The sequence below is a fragment of the Notamacropus eugenii genome, chromosome 7 (assembly GCF_028372415.1).
Source record: "Notamacropus eugenii isolate mMacEug1 chromosome 7, mMacEug1.pri_v2, whole genome shotgun sequence".
Classification (NCBI taxonomy): Eukaryota; Metazoa; Chordata; class Mammalia; order Diprotodontia; family Macropodidae; genus Notamacropus; species Notamacropus eugenii.
In genome coordinates this window covers 143,194,782-143,220,173 of record NC_092878.1, presented here as the reverse complement: position 1 = coordinate 143,220,173, position 25,392 = coordinate 143,194,782, and the positions used below count along the sequence as shown (strand labels likewise).

Sequence of the window (25,392 nt, the reverse complement as noted above, 5' to 3'; positions counted from 1 at the left end):
ATGGTCAAAGAATATGAACAGGGAGTTTTCAGAGGAAGAAATTAAAGATATCTATAGTCACATGAAAAAAATGCTCTACATCACTATTGATTAGAGAGATGCAAACCAGATGCAAAACAACTCTGAGATACCACATCACACCTATCATATTGGCTAACATGACAAAAGAGGAAGATGATAAATGTTGGAGAAGATGTGGGAGAGTTGGAACACTAATTCATTGCTGGTGGAGCTGTGAGCTGATCCAGCCATCCTGGAGAGCAATTTGGAACTATACTGAAAGGGCTACAAAAATGTGCATACCCTTTGACCCAGCGATATTGCTTCTAGGGTTGTATCCCTGAGAGATCATAAAAACGGGAAAGGGTCCCACATGTGCAAAAATATTTATAGCAGCTCTCTTTGTGGTGACCAAAAACTGGAAATCAAGGGGATGCCCATCAATTGAGGAATGGCTGAGTAAATTATGGTATATGAATGTAATGGAATACTATTACACTATAAGAAATGATGAACAGGAAGACTTCAGAGAGATCTGGAAAGACTTATGTGAACTGATGCTGAGTGAAATGAGCAGAACCAGCAGACCTTTACACACAGCAACAACCACAGTGTGTGAGGATTTTTTCTGGTAGACTTAGAACTTCATTGCAATGGAAAGACTTAAAAAATTCCCAATGGTTTTTTAAGGCAAAATGCCTTCCACATCCAGAGAAAGAACTATGGAATTCAATCACAGATTGTAGCAGATCATTTTCTTTTGTATTACATTTTGGTTTGTTATATGATTTCTCCCATTCATTTTAATTCTTCTATACAATATGACTATGATGAAAATGTATTTAATAGGAATGTAAGTGTAGAACCTATATAAAATTCTATGCTGTCTCAGGGAAGGAGGAGGAGGGAGGGAAAGAAAATCTAGGTTGTATGGTAGTGATTGTGGAACACTGAAAATAAATAAATAAATAAATGAAATGGAAAAAAAAATGAGCCTATCTGGAAACAAGCCTTGAAATGACAGTCTATCAAAAAGGGTAAAACAGGAGCCATTCAGAGTATATGAGTGCATGTAGGTGGCCTGCCAGAGACGACAGGAGAAATTCAAAATGGTACTCTTTTTTAATGTAAATAACAGAGCATTAACTTATATATATATATATGCATATATATATATAAAACCTCATACATGATATTTCTCAGAACTTATTTCAACAGAGCTGTTTTTCAGAGCTATCATCCCATTGTTTCTTTGTTGGTATGTTTATCATGACCTAGATGCAACAGTGATACTGACAATCACAATGATGAAACAACCTATTTAGGTCTGGTGTCCGTGTGTGTACGTTCTTGATGGGAGCTAAGGAATTACATAAGACTACGCCCTAAAGTCATGCTGTGTTCCAAATTAACCTCCCTGAAACTGTGCTGAGTTACAATTTAACCTTCACTTATCCAGTACCTAGAATGGACTTTATTTCTAGGGCAGATTTGCAGAGATGCTTCTAATAAGTCTGCTTTCCAGGTGCCAAACTACTTTAAACCTGCTAGTAATATGATGTGGTATACTTTAGTGGGGCTTACAAAACCTAATCCCACTGGTTTTCCAGAAGCTGTTCATGTGGTGAAAGTCAGTTCATACTTTATGGAGTTAACTCTACAAACATCAGAGCTATATGAAGAATATCAAATTAAGCTACCTGTAACTTATATAAAAGATCAAAGAATTTCAGTTTTCATATACCATTTGTTCTTTCAGTCTTTACCTGTAGACTCTATGTGGTATTGATAATGCTATCCATAAGCTAGGGGAAGAATCTTTACAAGTATCATTGAGGACCTGACTTTGCAAAATACATCCTTCTGTTTCTTGTTGAGAGAGAGAGAGAGAGAGAGAGAGAGAGAGAGAGAGAGAGAGAGAGAGAGAGAGAGAGAGAGACAGAGAGAGACAGAGAGAGAGAGAGAGAGAGAGAGAGAGAGAGAGAGAGAGAGAGAGAGAGAGAGAGAGAGACTTAAAACCGAAAGAAGGGGGAATCAAATTCTCATTTAAGAAAAGTTCACAAAGTAAGATACAGTTTTATGATTTGAAGTTTTAGCAAACATTTAGGTACAATATTAAAACTTATTTTATTATGAGCATCTCTCCAATGTTGTGCTAATTTGAAAACTGACTTTTTAACTAAGCAATTAAATCATACCTCAGACTTCTTTTTAATTTTACATCCTTTAAAATGTATTTTCACATACTGAAATGTTTTGGACTACCAGTCCATCTAATGTGTGAGCTTCAACAAATTGAGACAAACCTTTTCTTAAAGCTAAATGCTTTTAGATCGTGTGATTGTAAAGACCTATGTATTGTGTCTAATGAGCCTATGTCCAACTAAGAGAAGGAGGGGAAGTGATTTGTGGTCATTTGCTTGGGGCAATCAGCAATTTCTATTGAATGAATAATAGGGAATACTGAATTCTATATTTACTGTCCATGTATCTCCTTGGACATGTAAGCTCCTGATTTTTTTTGTCTTTCTTTGTAAAATTATTTTTAAAATATTGCTTATGGAGAATCATAGCATTTTACTGAGTCATTCTTTGTTTTCCAGAGGGTCAAGTTAATGCTTTAAAAAATTTCATTGAACCCTTCCCGACCACTTAGGTAGTGTGACAGGGAACTCTATTTCTGGTCATTCTGAGGACCACAAGTATTCCCCCCTCCTCTCTCAGGGTTTGTACATATAATGTACATATAATGTATGGACCTCTAGGTACAATAGTTTAAGTTGATTTGTGAAGTAGACAAGTAACATTTATTTCCTCTTTATACTTTCAGTAAAAAAAAATCAGAATATAAATGTTTCTTGATAACTAAAACAATTCTATATGTAAAAACCTCAATCTGGCTTGAGTCTAAAGACAATTACTAAAACATATCCAAATGCAATTACTAAGATATATTCAAGCCTGTGTATTTAGGCATTTGTATGACTAGACATCTATGAATATTCAGATGGAGCTGAAAGAAATCCTGTAGTTTCTCGTCACCTTCAGGATAAAAATTTAAATATATCACTCCCAGAAAGTGGTCTTTACTTGGCCTTTTTTGTTGTTTTTCACTGACTTATGTATAGAAGTTTCAAAGCTACTAAAACAATTACAGTTATCAGGAGTCCTTTATTTTCTCAGTGAAAAACATTTGAAAGCCAATAATGCCTTAGTTTTCAAGTGGTAACGATCCAATCTCGTTGCTTAAAACTTTTACATCTACATCACACCACATCTTTATCTTATCCCACATTTGAGGATATATGCTATCCTCATGTCATTCATGCAAACATAATCTTATACATGAATATATAATTATAATTATTAAATCAGTGAACAAGAAGTGGGCAAATCTAAAAGCTGATTTGTCTTAGTTACCTAGGCTAGAAAATTGACAGTTACTGGTAAAATTTAGAACAGTAAAATCAAAGCCATAGAGTTCTTTACATTTGGATCCCCTTATAGTAGTACAGAGATGCTTGAAGATTGTAACAGTAAAATCCATTATAAAACATTTGCAGTTTTCCCGTCATGGTGCTATGAGATTCTGAATATATACTATGTCTTTGAAAGATCACTGCTTTTATTTATCTTTGCATCTTCCTCAGTACTTTGACTATATTTGGCACTTAATAAATATTTGTTGAATTTAATCAACAGGACTGGAAATGTGGTGCAAATGGAATTAACATTTTGTAGAAAACTAATTGGAAATTTTAGAAAACATTCATGTTTCAAAATGTGTAAAAATTTTGTAAGTGATGTAGAAAACCTTAAAAATGGTACCTCTCCCCCAACACATACATTAACGTTGTAAGGCCAGCCCACAGAAAAGTAAACCTCTGAAAACTGACTAACCAGGGAGATGGCTGAGCAACACAAACAATTTACATAGCAATGCTGCCCTCTACAGCTTCTTTGAAGGATAGCATCCTCCTTCCTAGGGTTTGAAATTGCCTCTACCATCCATCAAATCACCCAGCTCCTCATGCTGTCCCAGTAGCAGGCATAAGGTGACCCAAGATAGATATATTGATCCATTCACTTTGAATGGCCTGTTTTTCTCCTAACAAATTATATCAGCAATCAAGTAATAAATATTTATTAAATGCCTACCTGTGCTAAGCACAGGAGATACAAAAAGAGGCAAGAGACAGTCCCTTTCTTTAAGGAGTTCACAATCTAATGGGCCAGGAATACCAACCAATAAATAAAAACAAGCTATATGCAGCATAAATAAGAAATCATTAACAGAGGAAAGGCACTAGAATTAAGAGGGGCTGGGAAAGACCTTTTAGAATTAGAAATTTTAAAATTGTGGTTCTAGATGATCAAACTACTGGCACTTTTCCATTATGTACGGGGGCCAGACTGGAGGCAATGTCAAAATAAGTTTCTGTTTGGCATTTAAAGACTTTCCCTTTGCACAGGTTTTTCCCTCATTTCTAGAGTGCTCATCCTTCTTATCTCTGGTTCTTAGAAATCCTAGCTCTCTGCAAGGCTAAGCTCAAGTGTTGTTTATTTCAGGAGGCCTTTCTGATTACCCTAGCCTTTAGTTTCTTCCTCCCCCTCCCCCTGTCGTTATATATACACATACACATACACACACACATATACACACACATACATATATATACATGTATATATGCATACACACATATATACATATATATGGAGAGACAGACAGATAATTTTCCTGTGACTATGTTGTATCCTTCAATAGGCTGGAGTAGCTTGGCACCAACTGTTTCTCAAAAAGTAACAAATTTTGCATATGAAGTCCATAGAACTTTTTTTTTTAAATCACCCTTCTTCTCCAAAGAGTTTTACAATCTCCCATTGCTTTGTTTTGGTTTTAGTTTTACTCTCTTGTCCTAACATGGCTGTATGCAAAAGAGCTGAGGAGCCAAAATGTCCTGTACCTCTAAGTTCTCAATGTCTTCACCATCTCAATGTTATGTCTTTGAAAACGTGTTTCTTCAGTTTCTGGTTCTGGGAGCCAACGTGGCAGAGTGATCAGTAACTGTTATCCCCCTCCCCTTGTTGACCTTGACAAACCAGGAGAACATCTCCCTGGGGAAAACCCTGGAACAGTGGGAGCAACAGAAAGGGTAAACAGGTAAAAAATGAGGCTAGAAAGATCACTAAGGAGGGTTTGTCTTGCTGTGACTGAAGGGGACCAGTGCAGGATCAGAGCTGTCCCACCTCAACAAACCCAGAGAAGATCCTGAGCCCCAGGGGAGTGAAACCAGCAACTGCCAACACCAGGACCCCAGGCATACCTCAGCACCCCAAGGGAATTGGGAAAACACTAGTGCAGATGAGATCACCAACCACTGAACTTGCCTATGCTCTAGCCCAGCAGAGGAGACCTCTGGTGGACAGAGCACCCCTCCCCCATACTTAATGAGCTAGCTCCAGGGTAACTGCAGGGAAACCCAAAAAGACCTCACCTGGCCTCTGCTTTCCAACATCAGCCAGCTCAGCACCAGGTAAGCTGCAGCATTTTAGCTTCTAGTTGAAAGAACCTGAGGCCAGAACACACAAAGCCTCAAGTTTTAGGCACAAGAACTGTGGGACAGAGCTCCCTGTGCCACAGACTCAGGGATCTATTTTAAAAGCCAGGAAAAGAGTTTTTATAATGAGTAAGAAGCAAAGCAGAAAAGAAAAGACCATAGAATCTTTTTATGGGGACAAGGACCAAAACAAAAATACCAAAGAAGTTAGCATTGAGACTGTACTCCCATATGAAACTTCAGAAGGGAATATGAACTAATATGAAGCACAAAGAACCTTCTTGGAGGAGCTCAGGAAGAATTTTAAAACCCAAACTAGAGAAATAGCATAAAAACTGACCAACGACTTTAAAAATATGAGAAAAGAAATCACAGAAGAATTTAAAAAGACAACTGAATAAATGGAAAAGGAACTACAAAACCTAATTGGAGAAAATAACTCCTTAAAAGGAATAATTGGACAGATGGAAAAGGAAATGCGAAAGTTAACTGAAGAAAACAATTTCATAAAAAATAGAATCAGGCAAGTAGAAGCTAATGAATCTATAAGACATCAAGAATCAGTCAAACAGAATCTAAAGAATGAGAAGATAGAAGAAAATATAAAATGTCTAATTGGAAAAACAACTGACCTGGAAAATAGATCTAGTAGAGAAAATCTAAGGATTATTGGTCCACCATAAAGCCATGATGAGAAAAAGATCCTGGACAATATCACCCAAGAAATCATCAAGGAAAATTGCCCAGAAGTCCTAGACCCAGAGGGGAAAATAGTCATTGAAATAATCCACTGTTCACCTCCTGAAAGGGACCCCAAACTAAAAACACCAAGGAATATCGTTGCCAAATTCCATCAGGTCAAGGAGAAAATATGCAGGCAGCCAGAAAGAAACAATTCAAATACTGAGAAGCTACAGTCAGGATCACACAGGACCTTGCAGCTTCTACGTTAAAAGACTGAAGGAATTAGAATATGATATTCTGTAAGGCAAAGGAGCTGGGACCTCAACCAAGGATTGTAGTCAGCAAAGTTAAGCATAATATTTCAGGCAAGGAGATGGACATTCAATGAAATAAGGAATTTCCAGACCTTTTTGATGAAAAGGCCAGAACTCAATAGAAAATTCCATTTTCAAATGCAGGTCTCAAGAGAGGCATAAAAAGGTAAACAGGGGGGAAAAAAACTTGTTACACAATATGGGCAAACTGTTTACATCCCTATAAGGGAAGATGATACTTGTTAATCTTGAGAATTGTATATTTATTATGAAATGTAAAAGGGATATACATAGATAGAGGGAATGGGTATAAATTAAATAATGTGATGATAAGAAATGTGATTTAAGGGTGCAAAGGAATTGTAATGGGAGATGTAAAAAGGAGGAGGCAGAAAAAAATAAATTCCATCGCCAGAAGAGGCACAAAAATATAGTAGAGGAAAACAGGGAAGGAGATGAGCATTGTTTGAGAGGTACTCTCATCTGATTGGATTCAAGGAGGGTACAGCAAACTCAGTTAAGTATAGAAATACAATTTGCTCTATAGGCAGTAGGAGGGGAAGGGGGAAAGAAAATGGAGGGGAGGCTAAAAGGGAGGGAAGAAGTAGTAAGGGGAAAAGAGATTAAAAGGGAAGGGGGCTGAAAGAAGGGAGGGAAGACTGAGGGATGGGGTGGTCAAAAATTAAAACTCTATTGTGGAGGGGAAGGGAGAACTAAAAGCATAAATAAGGGGAAAAGGTATGGAGGGAAAGACAGATAATAATCATAACTGTGAATGGGATGAACTTTCTCATAAAATGGAGAGAGAAAGTAAAATGGATTAAAAACCATTATTCAACAATATGATATTTACAAGAAACACATCTGAAACAGGGGCACACATACGCAGTAAAGGTAAAAGGTTGGAGCAGGATATTTTATGTTTCAGCACTTGTAAAAAAAAAAAAAAGCAGGGGTAGCAATCTTAATCTCAGAGAAAGCAAAAGCAGAAATAGATCTAATCAAAAGAGATAAGGAAGGAAACTATATCCAGCTAAAAAGCACCATAGAAAATGAAGCAATTTCATTTCTAAACACATATATTCCAAGTAGTATAGAATCCAAATTCTTAGAGGAGAAGTTAAAGGAGTTATAGGAAGAAACAGATACTAAAACTATACTAGTGGGGGACCTCAACCTCCCTCTCTCTGAATTTGATAAATCTAACCTCAAAATAAACAAGAAAGAAGTTAAGGAGGTGAATAGAACTCTGGATAAGGTAGATATGATAGATCTCTGGAGAAAATTGAATGGGGATAGGAAGGAATATACCTTTTCCTTAGTGTTACATGGCACATATACAAAATTTGACCATGTACTAGACCATAAAAACCTCACAATCCACTGCAGAGATAGTCAATGCATCCTACTCAGATCATAATGCAATAAAACTTCTATGTAATCAAAGAACATAGAAATATAAACCAAAAACCAACTGGAAACTAAACAATCTAATCCTAAAGAATGAGTGGGTTAAGCAACAAATCATAGAAACAATCAACAACTTCATTCCAGAGAATGACAATAATGAGACAACCTATCAAAACTCATGGGATAGTGCAAAAGCAGTTATTAGGGGAAGTTTTATATCTTTGAATGCCTACATGAATAAAATAGATAAAGAGGCAATTAACGAATTGGGCATGCAGCTGAAAAAGCTAGAAAAAGAACAAATTGAAAATCCCCAAGTAAATACCAAATTAGAAATCCTGAAAACCAAAGGAGAGATTAATAAAATTGAAACTAAGAAAACTATTGAACTAATTAATAAAATGAAGAGTTGGTTTTATGAAAAAACCAATAAAATTGATAAACCTTTGGTCAATGCGATTTAAAAAAAGAAAGAAGAAAACCAAATTACCAATATCAAAAATGAAAGGGGTGAACTCACCTCCAATGAGGAGGAAATTAAAACAATAATTAGAAATTACATTGCCCAACTACATGCCCATAAGCTCGACAATCTAAATGAAATGGCTGATTATTTTAAAAAATATAAATTGCCCAGATTAACAAAAGAGGAAACTGAGTATTTAAATAATCCCATCTCAGGAAAGGAAATTGAACAAGCCATAAATGAACTCCTAGGAAAATATCTGCAGGACCAGATGGATTTACAAGTTAATCCTATCTAACATTTAAAGAACAGTTAATTCTGATACTCTACAGACTATTTGAGAAAACTGCCAAAGAAGGAGTCCTACCAAAATCTTTTTATGCTATAAACATGGTTCTGATACCTGAACCAAGAAGGGCCAAACAGAGAAAGAAAATTATAGACCAATATCTCTAATGAATATAGATGCAAAAATTTTAAATAAGATATTAGCAAAGTGAATACAGCAACTTATCATGAGAATAATACATTATGATCAGGTAAGATTTATACCAGCAAAGCAGGGCTGGTTCAATGTTAGAAAAACTTTTATCATTATTGATCATATCAACAACAAAACTAACAGAAACCACATGATTATCTCAATAGATCCAGGAAAAGCTTTTGACAAAATACAACATCCATTCCTATTGAAAACACTGGAAAGCATAGCAATAAATGGAACTTTTCATAAAATAATAAGCAGTTTCTACCTAAAACCATCAGCAAGCATTATTGCAGTGTGGACATGCTAGATGCATTTCCAGTAAGATCAGGGATGAAACAAGGGTGTCCATTATCACCACTCTTATTCAATATGATATTAGAAATGCTAGCTGTAGCAATAAGAAAAGAAAACAAAATTGAAGCAATTAGAATAGGTAAAGAAGAAACTAAGTTATCACTCTTTGCAGATGAAATGATGATATACTTAGAGAATCCCAGAGATTCAAGTAAAATACTACTTGAAATAATAAACAACTTTGGCAAAGTTGTAGGTTACAAAATAAACCCACATAAATCATCTGCATTTCTATTTCTATATATTACAAACAAAGCCCAACAGCAAGAGATAGAAAGAGAAATTCTGTTTAAAGCTATGGTAGCCACCATAAAATATCTGGGAGTCTACCTGCCAAAACAAACCCAGGGACTATATGAACACAATTACAAAACATTATTTGCACAAATAAAGTCAGATCTAAGTAAGTGGAAAAACATCAGTTGCTCATGGGTAGGCCAAGCTAACATAATAAAAATGACAACACTTTATGACCCAACAAAAGATAGAGAACATTATGTTTTCAGTGTCATATGGAAGTCAATCACTTCCATATATCTTAGATTTTTTTTTTTTGCTCTTCCTCCTTCTTATTCCCCCCTCTATCCCCAGTCCCTCCCTGAGATGGCTTACAATCTTATATACGTTCTACATGTACATTCCTATTAAATGCATGTTGCATAGAAGAATTAAAATGAATGGGGGAAACCATAAAACAAAACAAAACATATCACAAAAGAAAATGGTCTGCTTCTATCTGAGGTCCAATTCTATAGTTCTTTCTCTGGATGTGGAAGGTGTTTTGCCTCGAGTCCACTGGAAATTTTTTAAGTCCATGCATTTCAATTAGGTACTAAGTCTACCAGAAAAATTCCTCAAACACTGTGGTTGTTGCTGTGTACAAAGTTCTCCTGGTTCTGCTCGTTTCACTCAGCATAAGTTCACATAAGTCTTTCCAGGCTTCTCTGAAGTCTTCCTGTTCATCATTTCTTATAGCATAATAGTATTCCATTACATTCATTTAGCACAGTTTATTCAGCCATTCCCAATTGATGGGCATCCCCTTGATTTCCAGTTTTTGGTCACCACAAAGAGAGCTGCTATAAATATTTTTGTACATGTGGGACCCTTTCCCATTATTATGATCTCTTTGGGATACAGTAGAAGTGATATTGCTGGATCAAAGGGTATGCATATTTTTGTAGAAGTTATTGAATGATGGTGGTCCAGGGTGAACTTGGCAATGGCAATGGGGAGCTAGGAGTATCCCAAGTCCCCCACCTCAACCAGTGAGTCAGGAGAAATGAGTGAATGCAACCATTTCTGGAAAGTGACAAGGGAGACTGGGTCACCAGGAGGAAGACAGGTCTCCCAGAGAGTCAGAAGATAAAAGGAGCAGATAAGGAAAAGATGGAAGATGAAAACAAATGTGTTATCTATGGAGCAAGCATTTCAGAGAACACAATGGAAGTAGCTTTTAGTGGGAGATTACAGGGTTTGGGATGGGAGTGTAGGGGAAAAGGGCAGTAAGGGAACAGGCAATGGGGAATGAGGATTGGAGTTCCATTAAAGACAGCTAAGGATTGAAAATCACTGGGATGGGGAGGGTGTGACATGGTAGAAATGTTAATCATTGAGGAATGAGTTCAGGTAAATGACTAACATCTCTAGGAAGTGAGCTTCAGGGTGGAGTCCTCTCAGGGTGTTAATTCAGTTCTATGGATGTTCGTGGTTGTGTAAGTGATGAGTTTGAAGAAGCCAATTTCTTTCCTTGTCTTTTTTTTCTATTTGGATTTATTTTCTTAGGAAATTACTGGTCCCATGGAGATGGATTGTATTGTGCTTAGAAATTCAGATTCATCAGGTTGATTTATCACAGCAGAATCTGAAGCTGTCAGAGATCATTGTTATGCCCTGCTAAAGAAGAACAAACTCATTCCTTTCACTTGGCTACCAGCAGCTGAAGAGCTAATATTTGAACTTTTGAATGTCCTATCATTTTAAATTAGATTCTGAAATGTCAGTGTGAACCAGGAACTTGTTTCTCAGTGTCCAGGGAAACCTTATTTTCACTGAAATAGGAGTTGGAGACCTGAATAGTTTCTGGGATTTGTAGTTCAGAGGGACAAACATTCTCTCTTGGCTCTGAGTGATATGAACTATCTTGAAATTTGAACCACAAGGTCGTCTTGAGCCATCCCTGAGAGCTTTATAAGGGGTGCAGTCTGTAAGAGAAAAGATCTGGTACAGCATGAGGTAAGTAGCCATATTAGGAAAGGAGAATTATCCTCAAAACTACACAAGTCTTGACAGAGAAAGAGGGAGGGATAGAGTGATAGGAGAGAAAGAAGAGAGAGGGAGGAACTGAGCTAGATCAGAGAAGGGATAAATCAAGGGGAGTTGTCAGTTACTGGCAGGCATCTTGTAACAGTGAATTCAAACAAGCTACCAGTATAATACCTCTTCAAGAACAGAGGGAAAGCCCAAAAGATCTTCTCTTTCCCCACCTCTGTGCCTATTCAGTGAGACCTACAACACTGATGAAATCAGCAACAGCTAGTTCATACTATGATGAATTTGTTTGGCTACTTGTTGTCCACTATAAGCTCCCAGGTGCCATCCTTCTTCCTCATAGTTAACACAGGGTTTTTGCCAGGGGATCTGGTATAACAAAGTACTCCAACTTCTTTCATCTCTATTACTAGAGGAGAAATATCTTTCATCTCCCACCCCTTCCTTCAATCTCCCCCCCAGGCACCCAATATTGGATGACATTAACTACATAGATAACTTGGGTAACTGAGAATTTCCATTTTGCCTTACCTAAAGTGCCTAGAGGTTGCTGAGTCTATACTGCCCCTCCCTACCATGGACTGTCCTCTGTAATCTTCCCTGAATGATCCAAATGGGGCAGATGTTTTGGAGGATACCTCAGGCTTGAGTGGTGCCCCCTAGTACCCTAGTGATTCATTTCCTGGTACAGTTTTACTATCACCCTGGTAAGTAATAGGAAATTATTTTCTTATCAATTCCACGTTTCAGGAGCCACACCCAAAGCTCCTTCCTGGGGACACATGGTATCATGCCCTTCTGCATCCCCTAGCAGTAGTTGGCTCTGTGATTCCTCCCTAAACTCTGAAGCCTCTGAAGCCCATACATTGCACAACAATAGATCCCTGCCCAAACTCTACTTGAGGGCTCTTTTGGGGACTCTCCTGGCTACAGAATGATTATCAATAGTAACTGTTGCTCTTTCCCTCCCAGCTCATTTACTTATTTTTTTTCTTTCTTTTGCTCATTGAAGGGACCATTCTCTGTTTACTTCTTAAAGAGGGCTATTCATTGAATGGTCTTACCCCACTCTAAGTGAGTACCTGAATAGGCCAAGGTCTCCCAGTGCATCCTGGGTCATCTCCAGTCATCCTGATGAATATCTGGTCACTGGATTCAGATGGCTCTGGAGAAGTGAGACTGGTGACCTGCACATCCCTCCCTCACTCAAAACAAAGTCAAGTGCAAGTCATGTCATCATTTCTCTGATGGCGTGGTCTTCTTTGACAACGAAGGATGAACACACACAATGCATATCCCACAGCATTCAAGAAAGAGAGATGTGTTGGAAAGGATTTTCTAATATTAGGATTCATTCTGTTGTATTTGATCTCTGCAAAGTTAGTTTTGAAGTGCTTTCTTGTTCTAATGGAATAAGATTTAACCAAGGGCCTGAAATAGAAGTAACCTGCATTTAACAAGGGAGCATATGACATATAGCTAAGTGCTGTTTTGTCTTTCATTCTCCAAGAGGACCATGACATGAGGAAGGTGATGCCATGACATGCAAGTGAATTGGATTTAAGTGAGGAAGAGTGGGGCAGAGTCACTAGTCTCACTCTCTCCTCCTGAGCCACCTGGGTCCAGTGGCCAGATATAGATCAGAACAACTGGAGATGGCCCCAGATGCAGCTAACTGAAAAAGCTACAGAAACATAAGTTCCAGTGGCAAGTTCCTTGAAGATAAACCCTAGACACCTTGGTCATTTAAGACCCTTCACAATCTTGTTCCAACCTACCACATTACTTCCACTATGTACTCTACATTCCTGTCAAACTGACCAACTCTAAGTTGTGTACATGACACTCCATCTTACTGGGTCATCCTCCTTCCCTGGCATCTTCTCCCTCCTCACTTGTAGCTTCCTTCAAAACACCATTCCAGAGCGACTTTTTTCTAATCTCCCCTGCTGGACCTCAAGTCAGGAAGACCTGAATTCAAATCAAGCCTCAGACACTTGGTTGCTGTGTGATCCTGGGCAACTCTGCCTCAGTTTCCTCATTTGTAAAATGAAGATAATAATAGCAACTTACCTGGGTGGTTGTGAGGATAAAATGAGATAATATCTATAAAGTACTTTCTAAACCTTAATTTTCTATATAAATGTCATCACCATCATTATTTCTTATTCTGTAGTTGATAAACATTAACATGAACATTTTTGTACAAAAAAAAAATGAGGTAGAATATGAAATTGCCTATCTCTGTTGCCAACAACTCACTTTTTAAAAAAGACTGTGTTTTCAAATTCTACCCCTGATGCAAACTATGTGAACTTAGGCATTGTAACTTAGGTTATTATACCCTGTGGAACTCCTAATTCATTAAAATCAGTCACACGGAGATCAGTAAAACTCAGCTCTATCATTCCTGTGCAACCAGTCAGTTTTCCAAGAAGCCTGAAGAGCAGTAGGAGGGTGAAGGTGAGAGTCTTTTTGGAGAGAACAAGGGAAAAGAACTCACTGCCCTGCAGTATTAAGCAGAAGATGGGAGTGAGTGGGAGAGCTGGCAGTGTCTTTGGTCATTGGAATTTAAGAAAAAAAGTAAATCTCCATTAATTTGGAAGAAAAGAGAAATATTTTACCAAGAGGCAATGACTTTCAGAATGTTAGTAATATGTGAAATTTATTTTGGGAAATGCTATAGGCCCTAATCAGCAAGGGTTTGATTGTCCAATAACCCTCTATATGCCTTTTGAAGGAAGAAATAAAATCTGTAGTTGTGGTTCAAATCTAGAGAGTATCCATTAGGGAGACAGTATGGTGCAGTGGGCAGTGGGCAGAACACAGATTGGTGTCCAAAGACCTGGCTTCTGATGCTTGCTACCTATGTGACACTGGCAAATCATTTAACCTCACTCAGACTCACTTTCCTCATTGTAAAAAATGAAGGCAAGGGCTGTTTTTGCTTTTCTTTGTATTCCTAAAGCTCAACACATCTAGTATACAGTAAGTGTTTAATAAATGCCTCTTGACTGACTGACTAGAAGTTCTCTGAAGTTCCTTCTAGCTCTGGATCTGTGATTCCCCAAAGGAAAAATATATAAATGTGTGTGTATGTGTGTGTAACATGTATGTGTATACATGTAAAACATATGATATTATAATAAATATTATATAAATAATACGTGTGTATATTTTGATGAAGATCCTAGTTTGGAAGGAAGCAGATTTTTTGTTTTTCTTTAACATGGATTATAGTGATTTACACAAATACTGTAATTCTATGGGACTTTTCTTTACATTGCCTGTATAACTCAAGGAATATGATAAAAAAAAAAAGTTTCTTGATTTCCATTCCCAATGAGAAAGATGCAGTCATAAACGCTTGGGTCATTAGTGCAGAATTAGCACAGGCAGCATTTGGTGAGCACACGTCACTCTTTTTCAAACTTTCAGATTCACTGCCCTTCTGGCCTCATCTTGTCTTGGCCTCCATTTATAGAACTCAGTCCAACTTGAAAACCTTTAATCCTTGGAGGTTAGGGTTTCTCCTTGGCTCTCCTTGTCTTCTGTTTCTGATCTGCCTGAACTCTCCTCACAGTATTTTTTGCCCAAGGCTGATAGTTTTGAGACCTCATTAATACTAGGAAGAGAGGTTATAGTTTCCATTTCTGGGTGATGGGGTCATGGTAGAAATAGCAATGAGCCAAGAGATAATAAAAGAGGCTGTCTCAAATGTGCAGGCACAGAGAAGTTCCCAACAGCAGCACCTGCCCCGTCTACCAGGCTCAAAGGGCCTTCATTTGGAGCTGGCATCAGAGAGTACAGAAAAAGCCTTGTTGTTCACTTAGAAGCACCCAGCCAGGTATTGACTGCGTTTGTTTTTAGTATTTGGAGGGATTTTGTCACCTTTTATTTAGGAACTGACTCAGTTTATTTATAGCTCTTGTGGGTGGTCGTTTTCTCTCTACCATTCTAGATACTGGTCTGAGAAGCATAATTAACTGTGACTGTCAAATGATAGATCTGTTTTATATTCAGAATGGCCAGGCTAAAGCTAACTCTAAAGTGTCTTCAGATAGAAGTTTTAACTCCTTTCCAGAATAGGCATCCTGGATGTTCTTGGCTTCTTCTATGCACGAAGTGAGCTGACCTTTGGAGAGAATCGTCTGGGGTCTTACTTGCTCATGATGTAAAATAGGACTTCTGTTTTTAAGTTTGCAAATATTAAAAGGTTTATTTTTTTCCGTCTCACAAAATTCCTTAAGAACAAAGTATATTCTGTTCTGATGTACTTATAAATGTGGCCAGAAACACAGAGAAGCTGTTTGCAATATGGCGGCATTGTTTATTTAGCCAGTGTATGTGTAATCCCAATACAAATGGTGAACGTGTTTGTCTAAAGTAGTGTTTTCTCAGTACCAGGACAAAATGGATTAAGAAGTGTGTCAGAGTCAGCCCACTGGTTTGGTATAATACAGTTACATATTATAAAGTATGAAACATACACCTTTTGACTCTGTTTATGTAAACAAATAAGACGTTCATAGTATATAGATATAATCAAAAGGACAAAATAATATTGTTAGACTATGGAAGAATATATGTATGCATGTACATATGTGTGTAAATACACATTTATACGTACACACACAAATATTCTATATATACATACGTATACACATAAACAGAGAGAGCAGGAGGGGAGAATATAAATATTCAAAAAAACCACAGTGCAATAAAGGACAAATTATACTAAATTGAATTTAGAGAAAAATGGTTATGCCTTAAAAATTACTTCAGTCCCTCCAAGTTTACGTGTGTGATCCCAGAAGCACATACTTAGTTAAATAAAATAGAAACAAACTTGAAGCCAAATGCAGAAATAATTCCTAAATCATCTAACTATATGAAGTTCAATTTAACTGTCATGTTATGAATAAACATAATGAAGATTTCTCTGTTTGTTTGTTTAGTCTTTAAAATTACATCTTTCATTTGAATGGGCACCAGAAGTTAGCAGAGCTCTCTTCTCTCTCCCTCCCTCCCTTCCTCTCTCATCTCTGTTTCTCTCTCTTTCTGTGTCTGTCTCTGTCTTTTTTTTTGTCTCTGTCTCTCTCTCCACACATACATATATGTATACATACACACATATACACACACAGATATATAATTTAACATTATTTTAAAATGAAAATTTTTAAAAAGTAGTATTTTAATAAAAATGTAATCATAATGTAGCCTAAAATATTTAACTAACCCCAAAATCTTTACAAATTTTTCTTACAGCAGTGAAATAAAGAAACCTAGATTACAATAATTATTCAAACCACCATTAGATGGTTAATAGGTTCATACACACACACACACACACACACACACACACACACACACACACACACACACACACACACACACACACACACACACACACACACACACACACACACACACCCCGATCTGGAATTTTGTGAAATCATCTCCCTTTTCTCTTTGTCCCAAAAAAGTTTGTCTTGGAATGTCCAGTTGTCCTATATTTTCAAAGAAATCCAGAGATCAAGTGATTTTTATCTCAAATATGTTAGTGAGAATTTTGTATACAATAGAAACATTTATTACATTTGTTTATTATTTATTAAATTTATTAAAATTTAAAAATTTTTTAAAATCTTTTAGTTACTTTAATTTCCATTATAACAATGATAAATCAGTATACCTTACAGAAGTCCAGGAATTTTGTAATACATTTTAAATGAAATTGTTTATGTAGACAGAGATACTCCCCCATGCCCCCCACAGCCCCCCACCCGCTGCCAGGGCTATACATATCCCAGGTGTAGCATCCTTACTTAAAGCTAGAAGTCATAATACCTAGTCATAATACCTCAAGAAGCATACAATAATTCTTGAGAAGCATGCAGGAGTTGGGGAAGCTGTGACCTTATAGGTCCTCAGGTACAGCCTTTTGACCAAGCCCAAGTTTTACAGAACAAATCCTCTTATTAAGGGAATTTATTCTGTGAAGTTTGAATTCAGTCAAAGAGCCACACTTGAGGAGCTAAAGGGCTACATATGACCTTGAGGCTGTAGGTTCCCCACTAGTGGAAAAGTAATCATTTTTCCCCCAACCCATAAGGAAAGTTATGCAAATGAAACAGAGGCCAGGTTATCTTCCACCAAAAGAAGAAAGTGAAACAAATGATTTGAGCTCTGGTTAAATATCAATTAAAATTATTATTTTTTAATTCTGACTGTCTGAGTTTGGCCCTTGTACAAGTCCCAATTATATATAGCCCATGTGCTTTCATCTTTCCCAAAAGAATATTATGAGACAATGTATCAAATGTTTTATTATAATTGAGGCAAACTCTATACATTCCCCTGATCTGTACTGATACTGTATTGCTGACTGTCAGAAAATAGAGTTAGTCTAGCATGAAATATTCTTGGGGTCTTACTGATTCTTTGTGGTCACTCCCTTCATTTTCTGTGTTTACTAAACAAGGAAAGGTTGTGAGAAGTTCTCTTTAGATATTTCAGAATATATATAATATGGATATGGACAAAAGTTTACCAAAAAAATGTTTGTCTTCTAAATTCATCTGCCGTTGCAGACTGGGAATTCAGTTGCATGGTGGGTCTTACCTATTTCACTCAAAGGAAGATCAAACTGTATATTTCCTATGAAAATGATATGTTACCCATGTAAGATGTGTATGCTCATATGAGCCATCTAAATTCAGCTTGCTCAAGGCATTTACAGATATGATAGCCAAACATCTGTAAACGTCTACTATGTGCCAAGTACCATGCCAAGCACTAGGGATATAAAGAGCCAAAACACAGTCTCTGCACTCAAGGAGCTTAGAGTCTAAGGGGAAAGATAATGTGCAAGCAAATATATACAAAGCAAGTTATATTCAGGATAAAAAGGAAATCACTAAACAGAGAAGGCACCAAATTAAGAGGGGTGGGGAAAGGCTTCTTGTAGAAGATGGGATTTTAATTGGAACTTAAAGGAAGCCAAGAAGCAGCGATGAGGAGGGACACCATTCCCAGGCATGGGGGACAGCCAGAGAAAATGCCTGGAGCAGAGATAGATGGATGTCTTGTTCCCGTAACAACCAGGAGACCAGTGCCACAAAAGTCCAGAAAGGCAGGAAGGGGTTAGGTTAGGAAGGGCTTTGAATGGCTGTCAGAGTTTTGCATTTGATCCTGGAGGAAATAGGGACCCACTGGAGTTTACTGAGTAGGGGAGTGACATGATCAGACTTGTGTTTTAGGAAAATCACTTTAGTGGCTAAATGGACAATATACTAGAGTGGAGAGAGACCTGAGACAAGTAGACCCATCATCAGGTTATGGGCCAAGCATGAGGTGATGACAGCCTGTACCAGTATGGTGGCAGTGTCAGGAGAGAAGGGGACACTGACCCAGGACAGCTCTGGGGGATACCTATGGTTAGAGAGAATGACTTGGATGAAGATCTAGCAAAGGAGAGTAAGGAGTGGTCAGAGAGGTAGCAGGAGAGAGTAATGCCCAGAAAACCTGGACAGAAGAGAGTATCAACGAGGAGAAAGTGACCAACAGTGTCAAAGGCTGTGGAGGTTATGGAGAATGAGGAGTGAGAAAAGGCCATTGGATGAGACAACAAAGAGATCGCTGAAGAGGCAGCAAGGCTACCTCTCTACAGTTGGATAGAGGTCCAGCCTCAAAGTCAGGCAAGTCACTTAACTCTCTGTGTTCCAGGTAACCATCAAGGCTGATAAGGTATAGAGAAAGTGTCAACCTTCATTAGAAGAAGAAATTTCCTTACTTTGGAGCTTTTTGTACCACAGAAGTCATAGATCCAGGGCCTGTCCTTATGTGTTAGGGACTGTTGTCCATGTTGGAAATACAAACGCCAAAGGGAGACAATACTGGTTGTCCTCAAGGAACTTAAATTAAACAACATGTTTACATAGAAGTAGAAAGTCTCTCTCTCCTTCCTTCCCTCCTTCCTTCCTTCTTTCTTTTCTCTTTCTCTCTTTCTTTCTTTCCTTCCCTCTTTTCTTCCTTTTTTCCTTCCTTCTTTCCTCTTTCTCTCACAGTTCACTCCAAAGCTCATGGATGGGGCCACAATAGGTCCCTATCCAAGCTCCACTTAATGGCTCTATTTTGGACCTTCAAGTGAATGTCAATGGTAATTGTTTCTATTTGGAACAGCAACACTGAGGGTCTTCTCCTCCTAGTTTGATGTATGTGTGTGTGTGTGTGTGTGTATGTATATATATATATATATATGTGTGCGTATGTATATATGTAGGTATTTATATATATAATTAGTATATTATATTATTATAATATATTATTAATATATATTATATATACATATATACGTATGTGTGTGTATATATATAATCTTTATCTATATATGAATGAATGCATGAAATACATGCAATGATTTAAGGGCTATGCACTAACAGCTGAAGGACTTGTTCTTGAAGTAGAAGTGAAAAGGGAGAGTGTTCCAGTCATGAGGAGACAGTCGCCTTTTGTTTTTTCTAAGTTATCTTTTTTAGCCTTGTAAGTTCTGTCCCTTTTAACTTAAGTTAAAAGTTGTTTTTCGTTGCATTTTATGGTACATGAGCACCTCACTACATTCTAGAACCTTAATAACTGTCGTGGCTTTGGTTAATTATAGCCCAGAAAATCTTGAGATGGAAAAGAGAAAGTAATGTATCAGAATAGGGGAATGAAGGTAGATGGCAGTTTTCTTTGTTTAATTTTATCCTGTTCCCTTTTTGTTGTATTTAAATATGGTTCCTAAAAGATGGCCTAACAAATGATTTTTTTTCACCTGGGTAAATATTTGTGAAAGTTTATGATTTTTTATTTTACCATGTGATAAATCTTTAAAAATTATATATATATATGTATATATATATATATATATATATATATAACTGTCAAAACTGTAATTAGTCAAAGAAGCCCATAAACTCTTAGTATTTAACAAAGAAGAATCAAATAAATTAATAAAAAGTACATAAGAGTTCAAAATGTTTGTTTTATGTCCCCTTCTGGCTATGGGAAGTCCCTACTTCCCCTCGCTCCCTCTTTTCTATCCTTTCTTCCTTCTTTCCTTCTATATAGTTGCACTCAATATATGCAGTTATACTTCTGCTGGTTTTACTTTGAATAATTTTATTTAGTATTTCCTTATATGCTTTATATCATTTTATAGTAAAGTATATGCATATATTAGCAATGTTATTATTATAATTGTACCATTATATTATTAATAATATACAGTAAAGTATATTAATCTACTTCAATATATGATCTATTCTATTATTTTATATTTATATTCTATTATTTATTCCATATTTTAGAATTTAAGATATTTATAATTTATTATAATAATATAATTTATTCAACCATTTTCCACTTATCTAAGGATACTTTCTTGATCATTACAAATAGAGCAGCAGTGAATTTTGCTGCTCAAATGGTCATTTTATGGGAAAATAGGCATATTGATTGGCAGTTGCCAATGTTCTCCCAGGCATCTTTTTTGTGACTTAATAAAGTATAAGATTCCCACACACACAACTCACACACCTGTGGTCCCTTTATGAATCAGTCAGTCCTATGATACTCTCACAGGTGTGTTGCCTCTAGGAGAGGTCTTCTCTATGTCAATTTCATCTAATCCAGCTGCTTTTTCCGTCTTTGTTCTCTTTAGTGCTATTTCTACCTCCTCTATAAGCACATCCAGGACTGTGAGTCTTACCCAAGAACCCCTGGAGGAGATCCATAACAACTCAAAAGAGTTTGGCCTAACCATCCACACAGGAAAATACAAGTAGGTGAAGAATACCCGTTGTCCAGACTATGACACGCAGTGAGATGAATAACCTGTTGAGCTCATCCATTATGAGTAAATCTGTCTTGGAAAGTCATTGAAAATAGTCAGCTGGATCTAGAATTAAAGGAGAAGGATAGCAATTTGGGTTGCTTTGGGGAAATTACAGAATTTCTTTAATGATCTGAAATTTCTTCTTGAAAAAAAAAACCCTTTCTTTTTAATAACTACATTCTAAAAGTTTTATTGTATGGCTATGAGTTACAAGATGTGGCCTTTGAGAATTATCAATCAATGTCACTCAGCAACAGTGACACATGATGGTGGTAATAGACATGGTAGGTGTGAACAGATTGTAATAAGGAGCTATAAAAAATATCAAAATTTTTATTAAGAAAGAGGAGTAAGGGACAGACATCCTCATCGACAGTGCTCTGTTACAATAGTAGCCTCACAATGTTAAAGCCAAAATATGGAAGGTCCCAACAGGTTGAGTGAACTCCCTGTGACAAAATTCTAGAAAGACTTAGCAAAAGTTTAATAGGATGGACATAAATGGATTACAATTCCCAACATTGTTGAGAATGTGCACATTTTTGTATTTGAGTTGATATTTGGGAGCTAAAGTCCTAGGAAGGATCATTGGGTTAAAAGGAGCGACTCGTTTGCATGACAGTGCATACTATCATACTGGATTTGCTTGATTAAGTGCTAGAAATGGAGGGAGGAAGACCTGAGTTCAAAACCTAGATCAAACACTAATTGTGTGACTGGAACAAGTCACTTTCCCTCTTCTAATGGTACCTAAGCCCCAAGATTGTTGTGAAGATAAAATTAAGTAATGTATGTAAAACACTTTACAAATTTTAAAATGCTACATAAATGTTAGCAATTATTGTTACTATTATTATCATTAAAATTCTATCTTGCTCTGGTTCCCTGGCCCCTCTCTCTTCTAGCCAGTATAGTAAGTTTATAAGTAGCCCATATAAAGAACCAATAGAAGGAAGAATAGAAAGGGGAACCTAGAAGTCACAAACATATAGAATGTCCCAAAGATCAAAGGAGCATAATTTATATACTCTATCATATACTAACCAAAAAATCACATCCTGAGACTATGTGCTAAATCAGGGGAAACCAACTAGGCCTTGTTGTCAGGGCCTTTTGGTCCCTTGATATGTAAGGCTCAGAGGAGATCCACCAGCAGAATACCAAATGGTGCTGACAGCTTCGAGAGGATGTGGATATGTTACCATATATTAATATACATTAATATAATCCCAAAGTGGCACAGATAAGAGTTAGTCTGTTTCCTACCAAAACCCTATAAAAATGAGACCCCCAAACTCCTGCCCCCGAGCCCTCCTTCATCCGTCTGGGTTCATGTTGTTGAATGCTCCCAACTTCAATCCATGGTTCCATGAGAGACTTTCTGTGACTCTCCTCTTCCCCATTCTCTTCTCTATGCTACCTGGCTTCCTCCACCACCTGTATCAGCAAGGACCCCAACATACACAGGAAGTCCTGCTGTACAGCTTCTTAGATCTGCATTTCTAAAAAGAAAGCAACTTTTGAGGGGTCAACAGTCACTTTAATCGAGCACTTAGTTCAGGAGAAAAAGTCAGCATCCTGAACTTCAGAGAAAATACAAACAGAGAAACAAAGATCAACAGACAGGGCTTCCAACCATCTGACTGTAAGCAATACCTACATAGTTACCAGAGAGAAAAGCACCGACAACTAGGTTTTCAAAACTGACGGGCTCCTTAGCAGCTTCCCAGAGTCTCATTGGGCACACAAACCTTCTTTCACAAACTAAGCCCCAAAGCAAAACTTCACCACTTTTCAGAGCTGGAGGGCAGGACCCTCTGACCCATTGCCTCAGTAGAAATTAACAAAAGGTACTTGAAGTCTATCAGTGGGTGGGAAAGATCTGATTAACATTACACTACCTCATCCCTATCCCCATGCCCTCTGCCTCCTGTGCCCCTTTTGCAACTTGGCTCTGTACTTTCTGTGCCTCGGCACCCTCCACACCTTGTTAAAGAATGATTAAAGCATTATTCCCTGCTGCCATTTTGGTCTTTCCCTGTGAGTACCCAAAGAACTAGACAGGCCTGTGCCCATTTCATAATTCCATAAATTAATTAGGAATTCAGTTATATATATTTTCATTAACATACTGTTCCAGTTAAAAAGACAGAAAGATGGAAGTCAACAATGCACATTTTGTCTTTTGATGAGTCTGAATATATAAGCCTGATCTCTTGAAATATTTAAGGGGAAGTAATTCATTGGACAATACACATGTAGAGAAAGCATGCAAGCACATGGTGACACTCGGTAGATGCTTCTATTTACCAAGGAAAGAGAATTAAGAGTAACAGGCAGATAGAAGTGTTACTTGGGCATCCTCCACATTCAGCAGCAAGGACTGTTTTATATTGTGCTGGTTTTTTGAACAACAACAAGGACTTATTAAAATGGATAAAGTCCTGTTGACTTATACATGGTATAAGTATTTAATTTTGCTTCATGTTCCTTAGCTGTATTTCTGTATATATGGTGTTTTCAAACCATTTCATTTATTGAATAGACAATGTCCCAGATTCCATTTTCAGAAAGTATTTTTGAATTCAAATTTAGATTTCCTGGGGAAATACAACAACAGTGGAATAAATGATTGAAAACAGCAGGAGAAGAGTCAAGAAGAACATTCTAGTCTGCTTATAAAGAGGCAATGAATGTAATTTTCTAATGTTAGAGGAATAAAGCATTATGAAATCATAAAGTAATGATTGAACATTAGAATTCACTGGGGAAAATAAGTGAAAGAGTTGAGTCTTTTCTTTCCCCCAGTAAATTCAAACATTCGTCATTCTCCTATGATTTCATATTGTTTTATTTGCCTGGGGAAAAAAAAGTAATGTGATTGGTTCTTTCCATTCTTATTTTGGGGAGGCTTTCAATAGATTTGTTATTCTAAATAAAAATTCATAAATTATTTTTATTTGTGGAAATAATTGAGATATTTGGACTTTAAGATTTAGCATAAATTTATGAAAAATATATTGTTTTCAAAATGAATGAATAACCACTTTTAAAATAACAGTAATAAAAAGGATAGCTAATAACTACCTAATGCCTTAAAGTTTACAAAAGGTTTTACCTATAGTATCTCATTTCATCCTTATAACCATATGAGGTAAGTACTTTGATATCCTTGCTTTACAGATGAAGAAACTGAAACCAAGAAAGTTTAAGTGACTTGTCCAGGATCTCATAGGTGGAAAGTGTTTGAGGCTGGATTTTAACTTAGATCTTCTTAAGCCTACATCCAGTGCCCTATTCACTATGCCACATCATAGTCATTTCTGAAAATGCAGATCTTAATTCAGATAGAATCTTTAACTATAACAAAGGAAAACAATCAAGCAAAAGCATACTATATAATAGACACTGACCATTTGCACAACATTTTGCCCGTAATGGTCCTAGGACTAGTAAGGAATGATGTACAGTAGGGTTCACTATATATTTACTTCCGTTTAAGGATCTTTTCATTTATGTTATTGTAGTACATTATTATTATTTTTTGGTCCTATTCATTTAATTTTGCATCACTTCATACCAGTCTACATCTCTCAGAATTCCTCAGATCTATCCTTTATACTACACAATGTTATTTCATTATAATCATGTACCATAGTTTGCAAAGCCATTGCACCATTTGATGGGTACTCACTTTTTTCCAGTTATTGTTATCAAACAATGATACTGTGAATATTTGGGTATGCATTGGACTTTTATTTATATCTTTGACTTTCTTGGGCTAGGAAACTTTTACTGGGGTAAAATGTTTGAGTGGGTTAGTTGATTTTTCTTGTAAAATTTCAAATGTAATACTATTTCCATTTTTATTACCCTTATTAATTTGATCACTCTTACTAATATGTGAAGTGAGACTTCAGAGTAGTTCTAATTTTTATTTCTCTTGCTATTAATGACTTGGAGCA

The 25,392-nt window shown here is 36.8% G+C and overlaps 1 protein-coding gene across 1 annotated transcript in view; it reads left to right on the top strand.

Annotated features, from left to right (window-relative positions):
• The window catches only part of ARHGAP24 (Rho GTPase activating protein 24), a 92,313-nt gene that overhangs the window by 32,819 nt on the left and 34,102 nt on the right, over positions 1-25,392 (top strand). The window lies entirely within an intron of this gene.